Consider the following 7,393-nt stretch of genomic DNA (forward strand, 5'->3'; position numbering starts at 1 on the left):
TGAACAGAAATTATTACGCATATGAGGGGTTCGCCTCCTCCTAATACCTCGCTCTTTAGGCTAAAGTATTTCTAGTAGTTTCAACTATTTATTCTACGGCCCTTGTGATTCAGCGGTCATTCTTAAGGGATTGGGACAAAATTTAAGCTTTAGTGTAAAAAGTGAAGTACTGACGAGGGGGTAAATCCCCTCACATACGTAATAAAAACATACAAATACAGAAGTTCGTTACGTAAGCTAATTCGTAAATTACGTATATCTTTTACTGATAATAACTTTCATAAAAAAATTAAAAGTTCTAGTTGCCGTTTTAAGTAACCAGAAATTGAGGGGGCAACTAAGCCTCCTTTCCGCTCCTTTTTCTCTCAAAAATCATCTATGAGAAAGCCATTTAGCCAAAATAAATAAATATGCAAATGTCGTTTCAATTGTTCATCTGTGGAGAGACAAAATCAAAACATGCATTCATTCAAAAACGTTCAGAAAGTAAATAAAAAAAACAAGTTTTTTTAACTGAAAGTAAGGAGCGACATTAAAACTTAAAACGAACAGAAATTATTGCATATATGAAAGGTGCTGCTCCCTCCTCAACGCACCGCTCTTTACGCTAAAGTTTTTTGCTGTTTTAAAAAGTAGAGTGGGGAGAAAGAGTCGAACTTTAGCGTAAAGAGCGGGCCGCTTTAATATACGAAGTAATTTCTGTTCGTTTGAAGTTTTAATGTCGCTCCTTACTTTCTGTTTTAAAAATACTTGTTTGTTTTTTATTTAATTATCACAAAAGCCAACTGGGAGGTGAAAAGCTTCATTTCGTAATAACAAGAAGGGGAAATTAAAAATCCTAACTTCTTTAGGCTGTCGGAACGATATTTTAGGATTGTGCTGTCACAACGAGGCTAAAAAGCAAAATATTTACTTCTTTGTACTGTCAAAAATGTGTTTTCGAGTCTTGCTATAGCGCTGAGGTGAAGAAATTGATATCTTTACTTTTTTTTGGCTATCTGTTTTGGTTTTTTGGGTTTGCTTTTTTTGCGAAGCTGGGCGGTTTTTACAACATTGTTGTTTTTTCGGGGGTTTGTATAATAGAAAGTAAATGTATGAAAAGTGTAAAAATTATTAATTTCAGTTTTGGATTTTGGTGAGTATGCCGTGGCCACTTTACTGCCTATTCTAATCAAATTAAAGCTCTGCATTATATGACATATCACCTCCTCTGTTTATCCTAAAGCATTAAAATAAAGGCGAAACTCTTTAGAACTGTAATAAAGGTTTGTATAAGTATATACTTAAAACTATTAAGTATATACTTAATAGTTTAAGTAAAATTTAAAACTATTTAAACTATTATTTTATTAAGTATAAAACTAAGTATATGAGTCCAAATACTCCGTTAAAGATCGGAGTAATCGTTTAAGAAGAATAGATTTGCGAAAAATTGTTTATAAAAGAAGGCGAGTAATTATGTGTTTTTTATAGCTGGTATAGATGGGTCTCCGAATTCTCAGTTTGAATCATTGGAATGGTATCGATTTTTTTTTTTAACATTTACTAATAAAATGTTGATAAAAATTGGAAATTCACGCAACTTGAGTTAGCCACGGAAACTGAATCCAACTGCAATATTACTTCAGAATTTCTCACCTTCTCAATACCAACAAGTCACAAAATATAGTTATGTTTTTGTATAGGGGTTGCAGATATTTGTCCATAAAATTGTCTAAACTCTTATATACTGCTGATGATTTTTATGCTTATTTTAATGCATGCCATCCAATCATATTTCCACAATTCGTTGTTTGTAAATCAAAATTTTTACAGGACAATTCTCTTGCTGCTAAATCTGAAACAAATTTTAAATTTTTATTTTTGTGCTCAACAGACATATCGATATTTAACATTTAAATTGAAATTCTGAAAATATCAAGAAAAAAAAATAATTAGAAATATCCACAACTTGAAACCCTGAGAATTTAAATCACCGATCTATATCTATCAAATACAAAGATAACAAACACACAATTATTTTATTTTAAGGAACATTTCAACTCATATACTTAGTTTGAAGTACATACCTACATGCATCTTTATTAGAGTTAATATTTTTCTGGCGATGTTGGTCTTTATTCGAATATTTTAGTATGAATAGAAGAAGAAATACTAGCGAAAAGCTTTAAACTGACAGGACTCTAGACTGACAGGACTGGCATTGTAAACATTCACCGAACTATTGAGGTAGACAGCGACAGTGGAATAAATAGATAGGGGGGGAGTGGAAATAGAGAAATAGACTTTTTCTTGGGAGTGGAAATAGAGAGATCGCCTGTTCCTTACAGAATTGTGAATTCTGTAATTTAAATGAAATATTTAGAACTTTAAAAAAGTGGAAAGGTACGCTACGTTGTTATGAAAAGTAAAATTTTGATTAGTAAATTTTTGAGATTCCTTCGAGGTTGACACTGTTTATTAACACACTATTTTTAGAAAGAAACTGTGATTAGTAAATGCCTTATTGCCTATACTTAAAAACCCTGGTTTTCAATGTTTTCTATGTATTTCTATCTCTTTGTTCTATGTTTCTTTGGGTTACTTTTTAAGTAACCCAAAATTCGGAGGGCAACTAGACTTCCTCCCCGCTCCTTTTTTCTCAAAATCATTCGATCAAAACTATGAGAAAGCCATTTAGCAAAAAAAAATGCAAATTTCGTTTTAATCATTCATCTGCGGAGAGCCAAAATCAAAACATGCATTAATTCAAAAACATTCAGAAATTAAATATATAAAACAAGTTTTTTTACTAAAAGTAAGGAGTAACATTAAAACTTAAAACGAACAGAAATTACTTCGGATATGAAAGGGACAGTTCCCTCCTCAACGTCCCGCTCTTTATGCTAAAGTTTTTACTGTTTTAAAAAGTAGAGTTGAGAGAAAGAGTCAAACTTTAGCGTAAAGAGCGGGGTGTTGAGAAGGAAATTGCCCTTTTCATATGCGAAGTAATTTCTGTTCGTTTTAAGTTTTAATGTCGCTCCTTACTTTCAGTTGAAAAACTTGTTTTATTTATTTAATTCTTTACAAATCATGTACAAAATGTGGTCGCTATAACACGTAAGTACTGCAAAAAGAAACATTTTGAAAAATCCTTTCACGTTCTTACGCTTGGAAGTTTTATTGCAAAATGGTTATGCCAATGAGCTGTTAATGTATAAACTAGATTACTATTTTATAAAAGCTTTATATATGCAAGTTACTTCTTAAGGGTAATTAATTCTGGGTTTACATATACACACCCGCGATGCGCTGAAATTTAATTGTAGAATTTTACTGGAAAAAGAGAAATGTAGAATTGTGCAAAAGATAAAGGGTGAGAATAGCGGCTCTCCAGAAGAAGACGGGCCAGAATTGAAAGAGAGACATTTTTCGATTGCTAATTCTAAGATTATTTTTATGGTATTGTTAGTGTTTCCGACAATTCATCCCCAGGTCCCCATCCTGTATAGGCCTAGGCTATATGGAACATAAAATAATAATCGTATCATTAGATTCCCTTTTTTTGGATCTTTTCTGTTATTCCTAGATGTAAGCCTAGAATTGCGGCTGTTGAGAATTAAAGATGGTGAGAAAATTATTCTTACTTTATAATATGCAGAATAATTGTAGTTAACACATTTTGACTGTAGTTCCATCATACTTTATCTCTAACCCCTTCCCCTAATGTGCAAATCTATAGACCGAATTATATCTTTTCCATTTGTTTTTCTGTTTCTTGATTTCGTCATTGTCGCTTTAATTTAGGAGTACATGGGTTGGAAAAAGATAGTGTTTTGCAAAATTCATGGAAAACATATAATTTGGGCCATATATTTGCACATTAGGGGGGTTGGGGTAAAGTATGGTCAAACTGCAGTCAGAATGTGTGCAATACAAATATTGTTATGACAGTCCGACCATAATGACGGCAATCCACTATTCTGAGCATAACTATTTAGCGGGAAACATACAGGTCAGGTAATTTATATAACCCTTTTTTATATAAGATAAAAGTGGACGGTGTCTGACACTTTAAATAAGTTAATTAATGTCTGTGTGAGCCTCTCCCTTTTAGTTCTTTTGAAGTCAAGTGTGTGGTCTCTCGCTGAAATTAACCAAACGCAAAAACATGAAAGAGAGACCTAGAACTTAGCAAATTTGCAAGTATAACCTTGAATAGGCTCGATTATGTCTTTTTTTGCAAAATGTGCCTACTCTGTGAGCCTATGTGATGCACTTTATAAGAACATTTTTGTTTGTTTTTTTTGGGGGGGGAAGTTTCAAAAGGTTTTTAAAAACCGGAGACCTGAAACTTGTCAACCCAAGCTCCAGGGAGCAATTAATAAGCTGTCAGTATGGCTTACTACAAAAATTTTGTTTTCTCTATCCTAAAAACTATTAGCATGGTTTTTTCTAGGAAAAGTGATCATAGGCAAGATTGTCCCTCAATCAATCTGACTCTGTATAACCAGTACATTTATTTTGGCAGGAATGTGAAGTTTCTTGGTGTTTGGCTTGATAATAAGTTAAATTGGGATATTTCTTATCTGACAAATGCACTTGAAAAATGGCTGAATTTTATGCGGGCTGTAGCTGGGCAAAGTGGGGTGCTAGCCGAGATGGACTTAGAAAACTATTCATGTCCATAATATATGGAAAGGTTGATTATTGTCTCCCTGTGTATTACTCAGCTTCAAAAAAGTTAATTTCTTAAATAGAATCAATAGTGCACCATGGCTGTCCATGGCCTGAGACTAATCATAGGTGCAGTAAAAAGTATACCCATTGCAGCTCTGTTCAATGAGGTTAATATTCCTTCTGTAGATGAAAGATTCTTGGAACTTTCCTCTAATTACTTTATGAAAGTTAAATAACCATCAAATAAAAAAAAAACAAATAAAACCATCAAAATAACCATGTTCTCAAGGAGTGTCTCACAAATCACACATTTTTGTGTGAAAATTGGAAGCCATATAATAGTCCAACCATTGTGAAGTTGACTTCCTTGCTGGGTGGCATGGGTATTCCCAAAAATCTAATCTTTTCTTGCTGGACTCAGATTTCCTCCAATCCTCCTAATAACATTAATAATGTCATAGATATAAACACCCTTGGCATGGATTGCCCTAAGAATAGGATGAATAGTTTAATCCTTTGTCAACTAACATTAGCTAAAATGACAGAATTCTGTAATTGGAAAAAGATAATTACTGGCGGATCAGTCTTAAAAGATGGAAAGGCATCCATAGGCATTCTTTTTCTGAATGGGATGGTTCATCGATTGAGATTCGAGTTTCAGATGGAATTTCAATTTTCCGTGCTGAATGCGTTGCTCTCCAAAAAGCTCCTGGCTCTCTGCTGGATGAAAGTTCTGGTGTTATTGTTATCTTCTCTGAAGTGTTCTTTCTGATCTGAAAAAGAGACAAGGAAAAGTTACTCCAATCGTTGTTCATCTACACTAACAAGAATAGATTCAGAAAATAAAGTTGTATCAGGCTCTTCAGCTGAAAATAATCTGGGTTCGTTTTCACAGAATGATTAAGTGAAACATAATTGCTGACAGTATTGAAAAACAGGCTATTCACCACCCAATTACTTGGAAGGTTGCTCTCACTGTAAATGAATCCTCTAAGTTAATAACCTCTGCAGCAAATTCTCTTGGGATTAATAAAACCCATGTTGCAGCTACCAATCTATACATTTTGTCTTTTACAGGGCGTTGTATCCCATATAACCTTATCCACCCAATTAGAAAATTGCAAACTCTATCTTCTGTCTGAGAAGTGGGGATGCAATTGCCAGATCTCAGCAAGCATTTTATCATCTTACAGATAGCAAGTCATGCCCTTTTTATAGATGTGTAAATATTGATGAAACAATTGATCACACCATCTCAGAATCTCCTTGTTTCACAGTAGAGAGAAATATTCTAATTAAGAAAATTGAACCGTTGGGCCTGAGGACGTTTATCCCTCTTGTTTAAGGTTTTACCCATGTTAGGAAAAATAAAGAGACAGAAATATTAAAGACATTGGGAGTTTTTGTGTCTTCAACAAATATTTTTAACTTGTTGTAGTTTTAATTGACATTATTAGGTTTGCTACTTTTTACCAGTCACAAGAGTGTGGTGATAAGATGATTTGATTTGTAGTATTTTTCTTTTTATATTCTAATTTCTTGACTTTTATTTCGTGAAATATAGTGGCTGTTTTCTTATCTTAACGACAAGCTACTTTTACTTTGCCTGCAAAATGTAGCTACTCAGTTAGACTTGGTAAACATACGCCTGGTAGGATCCGGCCTATTAAATTGATGTTTAAGACACCGGTAGAACGAGATACAGCTTGTTTCTTTCTGATGTCCGAGACTGCTATTATCAAAGCTACACACCCCTTGTTCAAAGTCTCTCATGACCATACTACCATTGAACTGTTGGAAAAAAAAGAAGTACGATGCCCTCAAACAGGAGCTGAAATCGAAATTGGATGCTGGCGAAACTAACTGGAAAATAAAACGTAGCAAAAACGGACTAACCCTCGTGAATAATAACTCTTTTCGTGAAACTCCAAATAGCTACGTGAGCATGGAAGAGTGACTCCCTAAAAACGTTGAATGTCTGAGTGATTAATTTCTGGTGACATATACAAATGCAGACTGCCCGTCATCTAAATGGGAAGAGTTTAGTGAGCTAATAAAGCAACGTAAACCACATTTAGTTGTTGTTACTGAAGTTTTACCAAAACATTTCAGTGACCCGTCTGTTTATTTTCAGCCGCTACCACAATATAATTTAGTGTCTAATAATTCAGCTAAAAGAGTGATTTGTATTTATATTCATGGTTCTATTAAGTTTTCTGTGGTTCTTGATTCGCTAGTAGACTCAGTGTCGGAGTGTCTTTTGGTTTATATTAAATTGCCTTATCATAGTACTTACATGTGTATTACAGCTTTTTGTCGTAGTCCTAATGTGAATTTATTGAGTCCAGTTAATAATGCCAATATTCTAGCGCGTATTTCTCGTCTTGTTGGTCGTAGTTCAAAGTTCCTTATTCTAGGTGACTTCAATTTACCTTTGATAGATTGGAGTGTGCATAGTACGAGTTTGTCTACTTCATTGTATGAGCAATTTTTAGATAGATTGGATGATCTGTATCTATACCAATATATTGATATGCCAACTAGAGCCAGGAATGATGCTATTCGATCAATTTTAGATCTGGTTATTACCAAGTCGATCGATGATGCTTTGAGTATAGATTTCCGTCCGCCTTTAGGTAAAGGTGATCACGATGTGTTAGATATTTAAATGAATATTGATGCTCAACATAGAGGTTTTGAGTTTGATCAGCATGATGCTAAAGCCGATTATGAA

This window comes from Artemia franciscana, chromosome 12 (assembly GCF_032884065.1).
Source record: "Artemia franciscana chromosome 12, ASM3288406v1, whole genome shotgun sequence".
NCBI classification, from domain to species: Eukaryota; Metazoa; Arthropoda; class Branchiopoda; order Anostraca; family Artemiidae; genus Artemia; species Artemia franciscana.